Source organism: Mustela erminea, chromosome 20, assembly GCF_009829155.1.
Source record: "Mustela erminea isolate mMusErm1 chromosome 20, mMusErm1.Pri, whole genome shotgun sequence".
Taxonomy (NCBI): Eukaryota; Metazoa; Chordata; class Mammalia; order Carnivora; family Mustelidae; genus Mustela; species Mustela erminea.
In genome coordinates, this window is record NC_045633.1 from 30,287,958 (window position 1) to 30,305,639 (window position 17,682).

Here is a 17,682-nt window from a genome sequence, read left to right on the forward strand (position 1 = left end):
CTCCTCCTTAAAGGCCACTTACAAGCAACGACACAGGAGTCAAACCGCCTCCCTGCCTCCCTGCGGCCACGAAGTGACATTGTATAGATGTCGGTAGGAGCTCTCTCCCTACAGGTCTCGTGAGCCCGAGCTGATGCCTGTCTCCCACCTGGAAGGCGCCTTCTGCCTTTTGTGCCACCCCATGCTGACCCGGTTCAAGAGATTCTCAAGATACCTCAAGCTACATCCATCCCCAAGCCTTAGTTTCTCAAGGCTTCTCAAGATACCTCAAGAGATTCTCAAGATACCTCAAGCCACATCCATCCCCAAGCCTTAGTTTCTTCGTGCAATGAACAGAAGGGCTTCCTCCAGCCAGGGTGCATGTGAGAATTGGAGCCGGTGCTTGTCTCACCCATCCCTGGGTGGTCAGGCCATGCCGCAGGACGGAGGAGAACACACGTGCGGCCAAGGTTAAAGGCAGTAAGTGCCTCCCAGGGAAGACACCAGCACATGATCGAGATGAGAACATCGGAGAACAGAGGACACACATGCTGGGCTCAAGCGGTTCAGGATTGACTTGCAGGCAAGGTCAGAGAGGACAGAAGGCACAAGTGCCAGCCCCTGGCAGGGTACCCGCACCTCGTGGGTCTGCCCCACAGCCGACTCGGGCCGTGTGGGTGCACGCACCCCACTTCCTGCTGCAGCGGAAGGAACCTGACCTGTCCCGAGTCCCTGCCTACAGTGGGGTCTAAAATGCAGACCGCTGCTTCAGTGCCACAAAGGAGCACACACTGGGTCTGAAATAGCTAAATGTCCTCCCATGCGAGGCAATAAGGCCTGCGCGGCCTGTGTGGGCTCCCTACGTCCTGGGAAAGAAGTGTTCCAGGCCAGGTTCTGTCCTTATGTGACCAAGTGGGGACCAAATGCCTGCCTTTCCCAGCAGAGCTCGATAAATCACACCTAGAGTTCCTGGTACTTTACATCCAGGCTTTTTCCCCGTTCGCTCCTGGGGCCACACCTCTACTAAACATTATTCCGCAGCCCATGCCTCCTGGATACGCCCCAACAACCCACACACTAAGGGGGTAGGGTGTTATAGACCAGAGCTCGGAGTGAGGAGTCCCTCAGGGGGACCGCCTAGGTTTGCCTTTCCCACATTTGGCTGCCTTCTTTTCCTTGTATCTGATCAGTTCTCATATCCTTCCCCGCTTCCTCCTTCTTTGTGCATCAAATTGGCCTTCTCCGTAGGTCCTGGAGCCTTCCCAGCCACCCCCAAAGTACCTGGCAAGCAACAGAGCTAAGGGAAACCTGTCTGTCAGTGAGCAGGAGCTCATGAGTTCTGCAGACGCAGGATGGGGGCAAAGGGAAAGCACATCAAGGGGTTCAGTTCAGTTTCTTCATTGCTGACCTGGAGACACCACTGGTGACATATCTTGTCTGTTGGGGAGGCACAGGACCCCAGTTCCGCAGCCCCCACTTCAGGACACATAACCTTCTAGCGTTTCAGGGCATCCATCTGTAAAGGGGGCCACTGCACGGCCAACTCAGTCCCTGCCGGTGGGCTCACTCTTCCCATGGTGCCTGCCCCCGCCCCCCACAACCTGTACCATTTTATCAGTTCATTGCTTGTAGAAACGGAGACATGTGGCAGGGAGAGTACCCAGTCTCTACAGCTCTGTCCGCCATGAAGCTCCAAGATCGTAATGTCTACGTCGTATAACTTTTAACTTCTTTTTAACTAAGAATTAGCTCAGAGGTAATTGCTTAAATCACACTGATGAAAATCAATACAGAGTAAATTAAATGTAAAGCAAAATTTATCCTGAACGTGTTCCTTGTCGCCTTTGAATAATGCGATGACAAAGCAACTATTATACCTCCCAGGCTTAGAGTTTTTGTTGTTGGACATCTCGAAAGGAGACGTAATTATAGGCCCTATTTATCAAAAAGATTAAGGAAACTGGGGAATGGGAATTGGTTTGCAGCAGTTGCGGAAATGAGATCTACGTGACTCTTAGGTTTGCATTTTTCACACTGTGTCCGGAAAGTTTCTCGAATCGCGCCATTGGCTTGGCCTCCCTCCCAGCGCCGCAATTCAACAGCCACACGCGAGGTTGATCCAGAGGGAGGGGTGGGAGCGGGAGGCCAAAGTGAGACCCCACGTCCTGCCCCAAGATGGAAGCCTGGGCCTCTCCAGACTGGCAGGAGAAGGACTTGTTTTTCTCGAACTACGTTACCAAGGATACGGCATCCAGTCCTCCGGATCTGAATGAAAGAGCCTGGTTTCCGGGGGTTTTTTGTGCATTTCATAATTTAGAATGTGTTTGGCTTTCATTTGCAACCTGGCCTGCCAGCCCATCCTCCCCACAGCTCTGCACAGCTAACCTGGAATGAACACGAATAAATCAAACCTTCTATGCTCTAGCTGCTTCATGGGGAAGAATTTGGGGTGTTGGGAGGATCAGAGGATTCTCCTGGTTGGGGGTTCTCAAGACTTACCCTGGGAGCATCACCGAGGAAACTTGTGCAAAATGCACACTTAAGGATCCCTGCTCACAGGGTGGGGCCTGGGTGGGTTTTGCAGAAGTTCACCGATTGTTTTGGCACGCATCTTGCTTAAGAACCTGGATTCCAGCACCCTCCGTTCTGGTGAAGAAACTGAGGCTCAGGGTAGGCGAAAGAAGGTCTCCAGGAGCAGCCCCGAAATTCATGAGTGGCAGCTCCAGGCCTAACACCCCTGATAGTGCCGTGGAGATGGGAGCAGAGGTCCTATTCCTGGCTCTGCCTCTAGCTGGCTGTGTAATCTTGGGCAAGTTGCTTGATGTCTCTGTGGCCAACTTCCTCAGCTATAGAATGGGGACAGTGACAGTGGATCCTCTTATTGGGTTATGGGGAGGCTTACAGGAGATGATGCACGTACACACTGGCATATGGTGGGACCCCAGCAGTGTCCAGTATTCACTTCATCATGTGTGTTTGTTGGTCCTGCCTTAGAATGAAGAAAGTGGGGAAGTGGGGTCTTGGAGATGCCTTCCTGCCTCTGCTGGGAATCCCAGACATTTCCAGGGACAGTCATTTCCTAGCCCAACTCTTGCCCAGGCTGCCCTCAAGGGAGCAGTGAGCCATGCAGGGTACCCCAAAGGCCTTGGGCACACAGGCCTCCCTACTGGTTTCTGAACCTGACATGTACACACAGCTCCCCTCTTTGGCTGTGTCATCCATGCACCCAGAGCCCTAGAAAGCCTCGGGAAATCCTGGGAAATTGTTCACCATCTTGGAGGTGGTATGAGTTTCCTGTAGCTGCTGTAACAATTTGCCACAAGCTGGGTGGCTTATAAAAACAGAAATTTATCCTCTCATAGTTCTAGAGTCTAGAAGGCCAAAGTCAAGGTGTCAGCAGGATTGGTTCTTTCTGGCAGCTCTGAGGGAGAATCCATTCCATGGCCTTCTCTCCTGGCTTCTAGAAGTTGCTGGCCATCTTTGGTGTTCCTTGGCTGGTGTTCCCAGGATTTCCAGAGGCTTTCTAGGGCTCTGGGTGCATGGATGACACAGCCAAAGAGGGGGAGCTGGGTGTACATGTCAGGTTCAGAAACCAGTAGGGAGGCCTGTGTGCCCAAGGCCTTTGGGGTACCCTGCATGGCTCACTGCTCCCTTGAGGGCAGCCTGGGCAAGAGTTGGAGCATCATTTCAATCTCTGCCTCTTTCCCGGCATGGACCTATGTCTTCTCTTCTGTTTCTTATAAGGACACCTGTCATCGCCTTTAGGGCTTGCTCTGTTGATCCCGGATGACCTCATCCCAAGATCCTTTAATTAATTAACATTTGCAAAGATCCGTTTTCCAAACAAAGTTATATACCCAGGTTATAGGGGGTTAAAATGTGGATATATCTTTGGGGAGGGCCACAATTTACCCCACCACTGAGGGGATTTCGATCTCTGTGTTTCCTCAATTCTGAGATTCCATTTCCTCCCACATTTTAATAGTCCTGAAATCTGCATGTATCTCACAACCAATGACCATCTTCAGTGCAGTATTTCTGCCTCCCCCAAGCTCTTATTAAATCAGGGGTGGTTGTGTCTCCTTATCTGTGATGACTTGACGAGGAGGTGGGTCAAAGGAACCCCACGGGGCCTCCAGGCTGGAGACTCACTCTACTTGCTGGAGGCCAGCCCTGTCGCCTCTCCCTCTGCCTCCTGCTAGCTAACATGGGGCACCGAGGTTGCATCTCAAAGGGCTCTGGACCAGATCTCCCCTGTAGGCAGGCCCCGCCTAGCTCTTTCTCACCACCTCCTGGAGTGCTATTGGTTCTATGGCCTACACCCCACCAACTGCAGCTCTCCAGGCCCAGAAAGGAGAGGATCCACCTCTCTTTTGTTCACATCCCCCCTTCCTCACCTTCTGGGACTCGCTCCTGATCCTTCGAATGTCGGCTATAAATCTTAACCTCTTCAGAGAGGACCACCCTGTCCCAGGCAGCATGCCTCCCGCCTCTTCTCCTCATCCCACCATGCACACACACACAGCTAGTTCCTCTTGACCATGACAGTGGTATTCATTTTGTTCTTTTTTTTTTTTTTTTTTTTTGCTTTGTTTTTGTCACTCTTCGCACTGGACTTTGGCTCCATGATGGGCAGTGCCCCAAACCCACTCATTCACTCCAATTTCCACATTTCCAATTGGCCACAGGAAGTGCCCAGCAAGTGAGGGAATGAGCAAAAGAACACATGAATGAAGAGTGAACAAGTCAGTGAGTGACTTCGATCCACACAACACCCTGGAGAGACTCTTTAACAGCCAAAGACACTGAGCTCAGTAAGTCATGCCTGACGTGGGGACTGCACAGACAATAAGCGGGGCTCCCAAGTCCTTTTTTAGCAACAGACATGTGCCATCAGATACAGCTCATGGTGGAGTCGGAGCTGGCCCCTGGAGCACAGAGGGTCCCTGTCAGGAGACCCTGTCAGAGCCCTGACACTCAGCCCTGCTCCTCAGGGTGCAGCCTGGGGGATCCCGAGCATCGAGGGCTGAGACCCCCAGTCTGAGAGTCTCCTTGCAGACCTCTCCTTGCAGGGAGCCCCCCTTCCCATGGCTGTGCCCCGAGACCCACTGCTCCCAGCTGGTGACTAAGGGTGACAGGGTGGAAGGTGGGGGCTCCACGCCTCCCCAGCACCCTTGCAGAGCCTCCCTGAGATTACATAGCATCTAGGATGCTCCACCCCACATACTCTCCCCCACTCTTGCCTTCCCTCGGGTCCACCTTGCACGTGGGCGGACCACCCCCCCCAACTTTTCCTAACTTTTCCCCATTTTTTTCCACAAGCGTTTATCCTAATAAAATTTAAACATGGGTCATAGCCTCCATTCTTGGGGGTGCAGAGGAAGTCCCGTCTGCTTGTGAGGGAACCTATAGGGCTGAAGTTCCAAACAGTCACTCTCTGGGGGGAAAAAAGGACAAAGATGGGGTCCCCTGGGAGGCCCACGAGCCTGGCAATGTGCTGGCAACTGGGCCTGATGGGTTGGGAGTGCCGACAGGCAGAAGCTTGCAAACTAGAGCATTTTCAATGGCCAGCATTCCAACTCAAACCGGCAGATGTGAAAAACGAAGGGCTCACGTAGTAACTGCAACGTCCAGGGAGGCCTCCCTCCCGACGCAGGCGGGCCCAGGGCTCCAGCCTGGGATTCGACTTTCCCAGGAGCGGGCCATCCCCCGGGAGGCTTGCCACACGCCAACTTCCGGCACCGCCAGTCTGCGGAAAAGCGGGCATGGAATGCTCTTTCTGATTGGCTTGGCTTGGAGGGGTCACATGACCACCGCTGACCAATCACTTTGGCCAGGGAGATCAAGTGTCCTGATTGGCCAGGCCTGGACCACGTGGCCGTTCCATGTGGGAAAGTCTGGGTGCTTGCTCCTCAGAAAGGGGAAGCTGGAGGGTGACCGCGGAAAGCGGCCCTTCTCACCCTGGCAGGGGACGCCCCAACTTTAGGTAACAGGGCCGAGGGGAGCCCAAGGTCAATGGGGGCATCCGTTATGCAGAGTCTGAGCTCAGACAGGGACAGGACCTGAGACGTGCCGATATACCCCCAGAACTTTCCAGAACCTCATCTGCCTTCTCTCCGAGGTCAGTGGGAAGCCTGTGAATGTGAGGAGGGTCAGGTCTTGGGTCAAGACCCAGGACTGGGTCTTGAGAGGAAACGGTACAGATGTGGGGGGGCAGCTTTAAGAAGGAAAGGGAAGAGGCTGAGTCCAGGGCTGGGAGAGCAAGGCGGGAGTGGGGAGGGGGCGGGGGATGGGGGGAGGGAGGGGACGTCCAGGGGCTTGAGCCCAGAAGCTCCGGAGTGCATACTTGGTGCATATATGTCCACCAAAGACACAACCCTGTGAAGCAAGTAAATAACAAGGAACAGAAATCTGACCAGCCAGGTTAATCTTGATAAATCGGGCTGTGCCCGTGTCCCCTCAGCCTCTCAGAACCCACGGCCACCTTTGATGCCTTTCACAGCTGGGCCCCAATATTTCCTGGTTTGGGACAATAGGGCCTTTGGATTTTTTTTTTTTTTTTTTAATGGCAGAATCTGGAAGCTAATTAGGCCATTACTCTTCAAAGATTTAATTTGCTTTGATGGGCCCATCTATAATCATATTTCCAAACAGCTTCTATTTAATTACTGCACAAAATGAATGAGGTCCTTGAGCAATTTGTGTCTGATAAACTCACCTCCTGTTTTAGTTCCCGAGACAAAGAAAGATAATGGGTGGGGGGGCGGGGTGGGGGGGGGACACCAGATGGAGGAGGTGGGGGTAGGGCCTGACACGTCAGGTGGCCATTGTCCCACCAGGAGAAGTGTTGTAGGGATCTAGTCTCTGAGCACTGAAACTCCAGCAGGAAAGACCCCGGTGGGAAAGGTGAGACCCCACTTCCCTCTGGAGGGGGATCATCAGAGGTTTGGGGGTGGAAGCCCCATGAGGGCAGGGATTTCATCTGGCTTCTTTACTGCTATAGCCCAAGTGCCTGAACAGAGCTGGACAGAACTCCAGGTGCTCAGTAAATGCCTGCTAAGTGAGTGTCCCGGGTGAACTTGACTGTGTTCTTACACCCTGAGATATGGGAGAAAGGTGTTGATTGACACCATGGCCCTCCGCCATCTGACCACCTGATCGGCTACGGGATCTCTCGGACAAGCTCAGCATTCATTCTCCCTTCTTCGGGGGATGGTACCGTCACTTTGTTATGAAGGGCCCCCTTGCTCCCTGTAATCTGCCTTGGTGGGTATTATAAGTTGACTTGTCTCCCCCTCCCCAGATTGGTATGTTGGAGTCCTTTAACGCCCCATACTTAAACATGCGACCTTATTTGGAAATAGGGTCACTACAGATGTCATTCATTTTAGTGAGGTCATACTGGAGTAGCTGGGCCCCTAATCCAGTATGATGGTGTCCCTGTAAAAGGGAGAAATTCAGACAGAGACATACACACACACACACACTCAGAGAGACCACCACGTGAAGCTTGGAGTGATATTACAACAAGGCAGGAAACTACCAGAAGCTGGGAGAGAGGCCTGCAACGGGCTTCCCCCAGGGCTTGCAGAGGGAAGACCACCCTGCTGACACCTTGATCTTGGACTTCAGCCTCCAGAACTGTGAGACAATACATTTAATAATAAGTTACTCAGTTTGTGGCATTTTTCTCTAAATAAGCTACATACCCCAATGTGGGGCTCAAACTCAAAACCCTGAGATCAAGAGTCCCATGCTCTACTGACTGGGCCAGCCAGGCGCTCCCTGTTTGTGGTGTTTTTAATGGTGTAAAAGTCCACAATGGACTAATAACATGGGCGCGTCAGTGACATCTCTGGCCAAGATGCTGACCCGATGCCCCATCCCCGAAATTTGAATCCCAAGGTTGTCAAATGTGAGTCCTGCCATACTACGCCAGCTGGGTGATTTTCCTGTGGGGAACCCCTTTCCTGCTTCCCCCTCAACTCTGAGCTACCTCAAGCCTCCTAATAAGGAGGGGGGCTTACTGTGTTCAGAATTGTCTTCTGTTGCTGGCCATCAGCTGTTCCTGACCAACCCCAGAACTAGAGAGCTACCCCCTCTAAAGCATGTCCCCAGGCAGAGAGGGGACATGAGGGTTGCTCTGCGCGGAATCATCTGCTCCTTCCTGCCCCGACCACACACATTATTCAGCTAATTTAGATCATCTGCTTGGTTCGGGGATGCTGCAGTGAATAAGGCAGCAGGAAGAGAGATGATTAAAGAAGCAATTTCAGTACAGCAGGGTGGGCGTTAGGACGGGAAGAATGAGGCCATGTGGGTGCACAGATGAGGGGCGCCCAAGTTGTTGCGGGTAGGGTGGCTGGTCATTAATGAGGAAGGAGCAAGGCTGCCAAGGGCAGGAGAGAAGGAAGCTAGGGTGACCAGCTCTCCCAGGTTGCAGGGACTGTCCCAGTTTTAGCACTGAAAGTCCCAAGTCCTGGGAAGCCCCATGATGCCAGGGTTGTTTTCCCCAAGATGGGGGCAAAGAGTGTAGGACAAAGGGTGCAGAGAAATTGAGAAGGGGCCGGATCCTCAGGAGCCTTGCTGTCCGTGGAGGAAAGTACGGATTTTAGCTAAGAGAAAGGGAAGAGTTGGGGGTGTCTCATGGTGGAGTGAGGCATGGTCTGAGCTCTGTGGCTTTTCCAAGGGCTCCTCTGGCTGCTGTGTGAGGAATGGAGTATGGGGGCACGTGGGGGCAGGCAGACCCCTCACACAGGTGCACTGCAGGCGAGGCCCCAGGTGGCGGTGGAGGTGATTCAGGCAGTGATTCTGAGCCTTGGGGAGAGTGGTAGCGACAGACCAGCTCTGACAACCTGATGAGGGCCATGGGTACGCTCTTCCCAAAGAGGCACAAGGCTGCACGCTTTCATAGGCTCTTTCTTGTGCCCCTTTTGCTCCATTGCATGCCATTTCAAGAGTTTTCCAGACCCCCAAGATCCACCATGGAGCCAAGATTCTGAAACCTCCATTAGAGCTCTGGGCAGCCACATACTGTGTTGGCGTTTGCCATTTCTTTGTCAGTCCTGCATCACGCCTCCCCTGCCTGTCCCTGCCTCCCACCGTGACTGCCAAGGCGCTGGACCCCCCAGCTCTGCTCCCCAGCTCAGCAGGGGCAGAGGAAGACCACCAGGCTCATCTGTCTGGCTCTGGGGTCTCGTCACGCTCAGGTGGTGGCACAGTGCCTTATCTCGGGCCTGAGTCACGACCGGCCCTCTCCCAGGCTGTCACAATGGTCCCTGCCTCCTGTGCGTTTCCAGCCTGGTCTCCAACCAGGTGCGTTCACCTGTCCCTCCAGCAAATCTTCCACTTAGGCTAATTGTCAAGTCAGTTTTGTTCAAGTCAGGTTATGCATATAACAAGTAGCTGGTGGACCCCCGGTTCAAACTTGGCTAGATCTGATGCCCAGCACATCACTTTTTTTAAAACCTCAACACCTGCAGTGTGTGTGTGTGTGTGTGTGTGTGTGTGAGAGAGAGAGAGAGAGAGAGAGAGAGAGAAGAGGAGGATGTCCAAGAGTCTCCTCTCTATTTGAAGATGATATTACAGATGAAAGAACAGTCTGCACTTGACTGAAATACAAATGTGTAAGCAGTTCTGTTCCATTCCAAACTCCGCAGAGGAAATTGTGCCTGATGTGTTATGACGGCTTCTTGAGGCAACACAGTGGATATTCTCTCTCTTCTCCAAGGGGAAGTCACAGTCTTTAACTTTACCACCCAGCATCCAGGCCCAGAAAAGAAATCACCTATCCAGTGTGCACACGACGATGCTGTCTCCAGGAATCAGAGGCAAAGCAACCAGGCAAACAAATAATAAGATAACATGACCCAAGCAAAGAAAGGAGTTCCCTGCCTTCTCTCGAACGCATGGAGACACGGATTACTGATGGGGTTTTAGGGTCTCTGGAAAGGAGACACAATGTTTGGAGCTCCTGGGAGGTAGTTATCCTGGGATGTTGGCACAAGCTGCAGGAGTCTGTCAGGGTGACTCCTGAGGGGTCCAGAAATGAATGTGAACTATAAATTCCACGAGTAGAGACTTCTTAAGGTAGGACTTGAAAGCACTTGGAATTTTCACAGCAAGCCTCTAGAGGTCTGGTGTTTCTCAGCAGGGCTCAGCATGGACCTCAGATGGGCCCTATCTGGGTTGTACCCACACCACCACCTCCAGTGGGTACAGATCCCCCCCACACTGAGATGAGACATGGCTTTTGTGGCCCCATCCCCTAGCCTTTGAGCCATGCAACTGGCTGCCATCAAGTGCCCAGGATTCTCCAGGGACCCTCTGACTGGTGCTTCCCACACCTAAGCAGTATTTGGGCTCGACCCTGGCCTGGCTGTCCTGCTGTCCTTCTTGCTGCCTGTGGTTCACGAATCAGGAAGCAGCAAAGGCAGTGATCTGGCCCAGATGGTCACTGAGGACACAGACAGTGCTTTGGGGCATAGCAGGAAGAGACACAACTTCACCCACAGGTCAAGTGGAGGGAGACGCGAGCCAGTCCACCTGCCACCTGTCCAGCCTGGAACAATCCCAGGAAACAAACTGACTCAGCTGGAGCATGAAAGTTGGAGGCAGCACCGACTGGCTTCTGTCGCACTGTCCGGCCATCTTGGGCAGGAGTCTGACCTCACCAAAGCTCTTCCTCCCCACTCCCCGAGCTCTTCTGGTGGTTAAAATATGTATTCGTTCTTCTGACAAAGTAGCACAGACTGAGAGGCTCGAACAACCAAAGCATATTCTCGGACAGCGTGGAGGCTGGAAGCCCAAAGTCAAGGTGTCAGCAGAACTAGTTCCTTCAGAGGCCTCTCTCTGTGGCTTATACACGGCCGTCTTCTCCCTGTGTCCTCATGTGGTCTCTGTGCGTGTGTCTAATCTCTTCTTACAGGGACACCGATGATAATGGATCAGAGCCCACCTTAATGACTCCATTTTAACTTAATCACCGCTTTAAAAACTCTGTCTTTGGGGCTCCTGGGTGACTCAGTCGGTTGGGCATCTGACTTTTGATCTCAGCTCAGATCTTGATCTCAGGGTTGTGAGTTCAACCCTGTGCTGGGTTCCACACTGGGCAAGGAACCTACTAGACAGAAGAACAAATAAATAGATAGATGGATGGTTGGATAGGTAGATAGATAGAAGGCAGATAGAGACCTTGTCTTCAAATACAGTCACATTCTGAGATCCTGGGGTTAGGACTTTGACATAATGAATTTGGGGGTTATGTAATTCAGTCCAAATGAAGTGCTGCATAGAGACCCCCCCAGACACGTTGAAGGTGGTTGGGAAGCAGTAGTGAGTATGATTCCTTTATTTAGGGCAGCTGAGAAGGTAAGCAGAGACAAAGTATAGGAAACACTGCAGAATTCTGGCATCTTTTCCCAGTCAGCCCTTCTCTCCACCATGAAGACATCCTGGGCTTCATGGTTGATTGTTCCAGAGAAAAAGTAACTCAGTTTATAGCCTTATGCAAACCTGGATCTCCCTAGAGTTTCCAGTGATGGGCTAATGGGACCTTGAGGCAGGAATCTCAGGGCCACTGCCCTGCAGCTCCAGCCAATGGCCGGTGTGGATCATGGAATGTTAGTAGAACCTCCCGCCCACATTGAGATAGCTCTGTCACTGCCCTGCATCCGCCCATGTTGGCGTCCACCGAGTCACTGGGCAGGGAGGCAATCAGTTTTGCCCCTCTGACTTTCTTTTTCTGACCTGAACCTGTTGGCGAGATTTCTTCCCAGAGGACTGTTTACGCAGGAAGGGCACGACCCCCAAAGCAGGAAGCAGGCTCCTGGGCTCCCTTCAGGACCCAGCACCTTGAGAAGGATCAGAACGGAGAGGTTTCTTGGTGCACCAGACTGATTGCAAAGCAAGATTTCAGAGCAGCTCCTGGCCATTTTTCTGGTGGTCTCCCATCTTCCCCACAGATGTTTAAATCTGCCCAAACCCAAGATAGGCTTTTCTATGCTGGTTATGTCCAAAGTGGGATCTTCTTGGCCTTCACTGGCCTTCCTTCCCATCATACATGATTGTCCTTGTTTTCCCTGAAACTGAATGTGGTGTATCAATTGGAAGATATTTTCCAAAACCGTCAGCAAATTGGTTATAATTTTCTGCCCCCAAAACACAACTAAGACCTTTTTTAAAACATTTAAAAATTGGATTGCAGGGGCGCCTGGGTGGCTCAGTGGGTTAAGCCGCTGCCTTCGGCTCAGGTCATGATCTCAGGGTCGTGGGATCGAGTCCCGCATCGGGCTCTCTGCTCAGCGGGGAGCCTGCTTCCTCCTCTCTCTCTCTGCCTGCCTCTCTGCCTACTTGTGATCTCTGTCAAATAAATAAATAAAGTCTTTAAAAAAAAAAATTGGATTGCAGGGCCACACACCCCACCCCACCCCCTGCTGCCCCAGAGGCCTGTGTCTATTAAAACAGTTATTTTGAGTCCAGACAATTTGACTCGCATTAACAGCGACGATGCCCCAGCCATCACCTCTTGTGTTCATTCTGCCCAGAACTGTGTTCTTGCCCCCACTAAGCCACACTTTGAATAATGGAGTTGCTGCTTCTTCCCATCCTGCCTGGTGGATCTCAAAAGCCACAAGCCAGCATTTGGGGTGAGGCTTCAGGACATGGATTGTACAAGAATGGAGGAAAGGCAACCCCCCCATTCCTCTCCTTCCCCAAATCATGAGCTATCTCCAGAGGAGGCTTTGTGTCATGTTGCCTACCCATCAAAGAGCTCCTTTTCTTCTTTCCCTTGGAAATTTGATGAGATCAAAGTGTCCGCTTTCACCAGCAAAGCCTGAAGAAAGTGAGAAGGCAGATGGGCCTCGCCCACCTCCACGGCCCCGAGCCATGCTGCCAACGCCTTTTGAAGGAAATGCTAGACTCTTCCCGCATGCACCTGGTTCCCCTGCAAATTCATAAATGGCAACGCATGGAAGAAGTGGATGAGTTCCTCAAAAAATTAAAAATAGAACTGCCATATGATCCAGTAATTCCACTTCTGGGTATTTACCCAAAACACTTGAAAGCAGGGTCTCAGAGAGATGTTTGCATACCCATGTTCCTAGCAACATTATTCACGAGAGCCAAAAGGTGGAAGCAGCCCACATGTCCACCAGCAGAGGAGTGGGTAAACAAAATGTGGTCCATCCCCACAATGGAATATTATTCGGCCTTAAAAAGGAAGGTAATCCTGTCACATGCCACAATATGGATGAACTTTGAGGACATTATGCTAAGTGAAATAAGCCAGTAGTCAGTTTAGAGCCTTGTGCAAACCTGGATCTCAGGCAAATACTGTACTACTCCACTTACATGAGGTTTCTAGAGTATTCAGAGAAAGTAGACAGAAATCAGCAGGCTCTCCTCCAGCTCCCAAATGTCATTGGCCACAGGGCTCTTCCGTTGACCCCCAGCACATGTGACTCTGTCCTGCCCATGTGTGGATCAAGAGCATGCTCATGGCGAAGTTGGAGGGGCCCAGCCAGGCTGTCCCCTGCACAACACGCACTATGTGGCATGAAAGTTTAAGGGGTCCAGACTACTGCACTGGCTCCCACCTCGGGCCAGTGTACATTCAATGTTACATGTGCCGTGAAGATTCTGATGTAGCAAGTGTGGGATGGTCAGAGGTCAGAGGGGACAGGAGCCCTGTGAAGGTCGAAGTCCCCCATTGATGGCTGAGTGTAAATCAGTAGAAATAAAGAAAAGAGCATGGGCCTGAAAACCAGCAAGCATGGGTTCACATCCTGCAGGACTGGGATGCATCGGCATATAGCCTGGAGCTTTATCTCGAGATAATAAATTCTACAGGAGGGTGTTTGGGTGGCTCAGTGGGTTAAAACCTCTGCCTTCAGCTCAGGTCATGATCCCAGGGTCCTGGGATAGAGGCCCGCATCGGACTCTCTGCTCAGTGGGGAGGCTGCTTCCACCTCTCTCTCTACCTGCCTCTGCCTACTTTGATCTTTGTCTGTCAAATAAGTAAACACAATCTTAAAAAATAAAATAAAATAAAATAAATCCTACGTGATGGAGAGATTGGTGTGTAGCCTATGAGGCTTCACCCTTGTGACATCCCCTCTGCTTGCATATGGGCTGGACCTGGTGACTCACTTCTTTTAAAAAAAAAAAAAAAAAAGAAAAGAAAGAAAGAAAGAAAGAGAGAGAATATGGCAAAAGTTATGAGCTTTCACTCCCAAGATTGGGATACAAAAAGACCGTGACTTCCACCTTGCTTGTCCATCCCTTGCTCCAAGGGAATTAAGCTGCCATCTTGTAAACCGTCCTTTGGAGGGATCACATGGCACAGAAGAGAGGGCAGCTTCTGGTCAACAGCCACGAAGGAACTGAGACCCTCAAAGAACGGAATCCTGCCAACAGCCTAATGACTGGATGTGAAAGTGGACCCACCCCAGTTGAACCTTTGGATGGGACCACAGCCCTGGCCCACACCTCGCTCACAGTGAGAGGCAGTGAGCTGAACATCCCAGCTAGGCTGTGCTCAGATCCCTGACCCACAGAAAAATATGAGATAATAGACATGTGTCGTCTCAAACTACTACTTTTGGGGTAAATTGTTACGAAGCAAAGGACCGCTGATAGAGGGGGTGCACAATTTGGCACACAGTAATTTCCTGACATTGGTTCTTTTCTTTTTCCTTCCTGCCACTATCCTCTGTCTCGTAGCTCTACCAGCCTTTGGAGCTCCTTCACCCAGAAAAGACCGGCACCCCATCAGAAATGTTACCATGCTGAGTGACCCTGAGTCATCGGAGCAGGTCACACTGTGCCAGCCCGTAGAAAGCTGGGTGAGTCATGCCATTGTGAAAGTTCACCTTGAAAAAAATGAAATCATCCTAAACATAATAATCATTAAAAGTCAGGTCATTTAGTCAAAGAGAAAGATCTAGGATACATCACAGAGAACTGGAGTTTCCCTCTTCACCTTACGAATAGGGAAACTGAGGCCAGAGAGTGGGAAGGACTTGTGTGAATAGCAGAATGAGTTCGCAGAACCAGGCAGTTAATCGAGACAAAGCAACACTTAACCAGGTGTGTCTGGGTGAGCAGAGAATAGAGTCCCTGCGACTGGGCCAGACTCAAGTCGTGATTCCTGGGAGAGAAAAGCCGGGCTTCAGGAGGTCCTCGGGGGTGCCTGAGATAGAGGATTCTCGGGAGGTAGAAGGGGCACCATTTGCTTGAGCTCAGGAGGATGGCGCCCATCTGTGAGTGGGTGGTTGGCTGGAGGGTACACAAGTGAAGAAAGGACTCCTGTGTTTGGAAAGCCTGAGGCTCCTGGACTCCCGGAGACACCTGCCAGAAGGCGGTACAGCCATGGCAGGGAGGGGTCCCAGGCTGATGGGAGAGGCCCCCAGGCCAGCACCTGGCTGGCCCTCAGCACTCAGGGAGCTCTTGGACCATCTTCATCTCTCAGGAGGTCCGGCCAACCATGAGAGGCCACCCGTGGAGTGGAGAGAGCCCAGGGGATCTAGAGATGGCTGCGTGCTGAAGCTGCTTGGGAGAAGGTGGAGAGTAGGGATGAATTTGGGGTGCCATTAGCTCCCCAGCACCTCCATATGATGCGCGGGCCCCCTACCTCTGAATCTGCCCCTTGCTGCCCGCTGTAATGTCCTCCGCAGTGGTTCCGCCGCCATGGAGAACAGAATGGTGCTCCTTTTGAGAGGTAAGCAGGGAATCAACGTGTGCCCCACCACTTCACCTCTAGAGACATACCCAAAAGGACTAAAAGTGAGAACTTGAAGAAATATTTGCTCCTAGCACTGTTAGTCACAGGAGCCAAAAAAGGGGAAGCAACCCAGATGTCCAACAGACCAACGGATAAACGAACTGTGGTCTGTCTACATAATGGAAGGTTATTCTGCCTTGAAAAGGAAGGAAATGCCAACACGTGCTCTACGGGGGATCAACCTCGAGGACCTGAGGCTGGGGGAATGAGCCAGTCTCAGAAAGACAAAGCTGGCATGATTACAGTCGTCTGGGTCCCCGGAGTTGTCGGATGCAGGCAGGAAGGAGAATGGTGGCTACTACTCGGGGCTGGGGGAGACAGGCAGCGGGAGTCCGTGGGTCATGGGTGCAGACTTTCATTTTGGGGAAGATGAAAAGCTTCTAGAGATGGGGACGGTGGTGGTAGTAGCACAGCAGTGTAAGCGTGCTGAGTGCCACTGACCTGTACCCCCCAAAATGGTCATAACAGCAAATTTTGTCTGTATTTTGCACACACACACAAAAAGAATAAATCAACTCACTAGTGGTTAAAGGGCTTTGCTCTCCAGAATGAGAACCCTCTTTGTGTCTGAGCAAACCCAGAACCTATAGTCGCAGTGTCCTCGCACTGAGGCAGCTCACCCTAGGGTCTGCAAGAAAAATCTGTCTCAGTAACCACCAGGCAGAGAGAGCCCGGGGGCACTGGTCGCGGAGACTGTCTTTCGAACTAAGTGCTCTAGGGAGGCATCAAGGCCAGTGCCACACAAGAAGGTCACATTGCTGCCTCTGTTCTTTGTGTCCGGCTGTGTCCGAGGCTGGCGGAGGGTGTGAGCAGTATACAGACCCGTCGGTGCACATGTAGGGACAGAGGGGGCAGAGCAGGGGGCACTGGGTCTGGACTGAGGACCGTGAGGTAGGAACAGTCAGCTCTGTGTCCATGGAGCTGAGACCATGAACTGTGGCTCAAGCCTGTCCTTCCCTGTCCCTGGTCCTCAGTTTTCTTTGCACAATGAGGGTGGGATAGTCCTTAGGAGCTGTCCCAGGACAGCGACAGTCTGCTGTTCTGCTTGAGGGATGAGTATATCCTAAAGGTGTGGAACATCTCAGCCAGTGTAGTGTAGCAGACCCCTGTGCTGTCACCTGGCCAGTGGTTCTGAGCGATCTGGAGAGCTCATCGAATTAGAAGTGCCCCCACATTGCCCCCCAAGAGCCAGCTTTGGGGGGGCCTCCTGGTGGGGCCTGCTTCCGTCTTCATACAAAGGCTCCTTGATGACTGAGATATACCATCCCAATATTTCTGAGCCTGGGGTGGCCCCCAGAACTCACCTTGCTGATGAGACCCGGGAAAGGTGAATATGGTATCCGGAAAGATCTTCCGAAAATAATCTGGAGGAGGCAGGTCCCATTCCTCTCATTTCTTGGGATCCAGCTAGGCAGGGCCAGGCAGGAGGTGGGGGAGGGGAGCATGGCGGGGACCGGGTCTGAGAGCCATCTCTGTCCCCGAAGCATCTTCATCGCCATGGCAACAGTAGCCATGCTCTCTGGAGTGTTCTAGGCGCTGATGCTTTACGTGGGATTTCTAATCTCTCAAGACCATCTTTCAAGGTAACTGCTACTGTCCCCACTTTATGGATGAAAAAATCAAGGTTCATAGTGGTTGGGAGACTGGCTCAGGGTCACACAACAGAGAAGAGGTAGGGCAAGGATTTGAACTTGTACTAATCACCCCACCCCACCCCACCCCATCGTGCAGTCCCTGAGATCCAGAACCCAAGGGACACCTTGAGGAAGGTGGGTGACAGGAGCTGAGGTGCACCCCCATCCCCCATGAGTGTGACGGGTCCCCTGGGCAGATTCTTAGCCCTGAGCTCAATGGATGCTGCTGGCCCAAAAGCCCAGGAGCTGGTCCAGCCCCAGAAGCAGGCTACCATGCAGCACACC

At 52.1% G+C, this 17,682-nt stretch overlaps 1 long non-coding RNA gene across 1 annotated transcript; it reads right to left on the reverse strand.

Annotated features, from left to right (window-relative positions):
- Positions 1-11,332: 11,332 nt before the first annotated feature.
- LOC116581389 lies at positions 11,333-17,225 on the reverse strand. Its single transcript, XR_004282044.1, has 3 exons — positions 17,068-17,225; positions 12,741-12,925; positions 11,333-12,065 (listed from the first exon to the last, which is right to left on the reverse strand). It is a non-coding gene; the product is annotated as an uncharacterized LOC116581389 (long non-coding RNA).
- Positions 17,226-17,682: the final 457 nt, after the last annotated feature.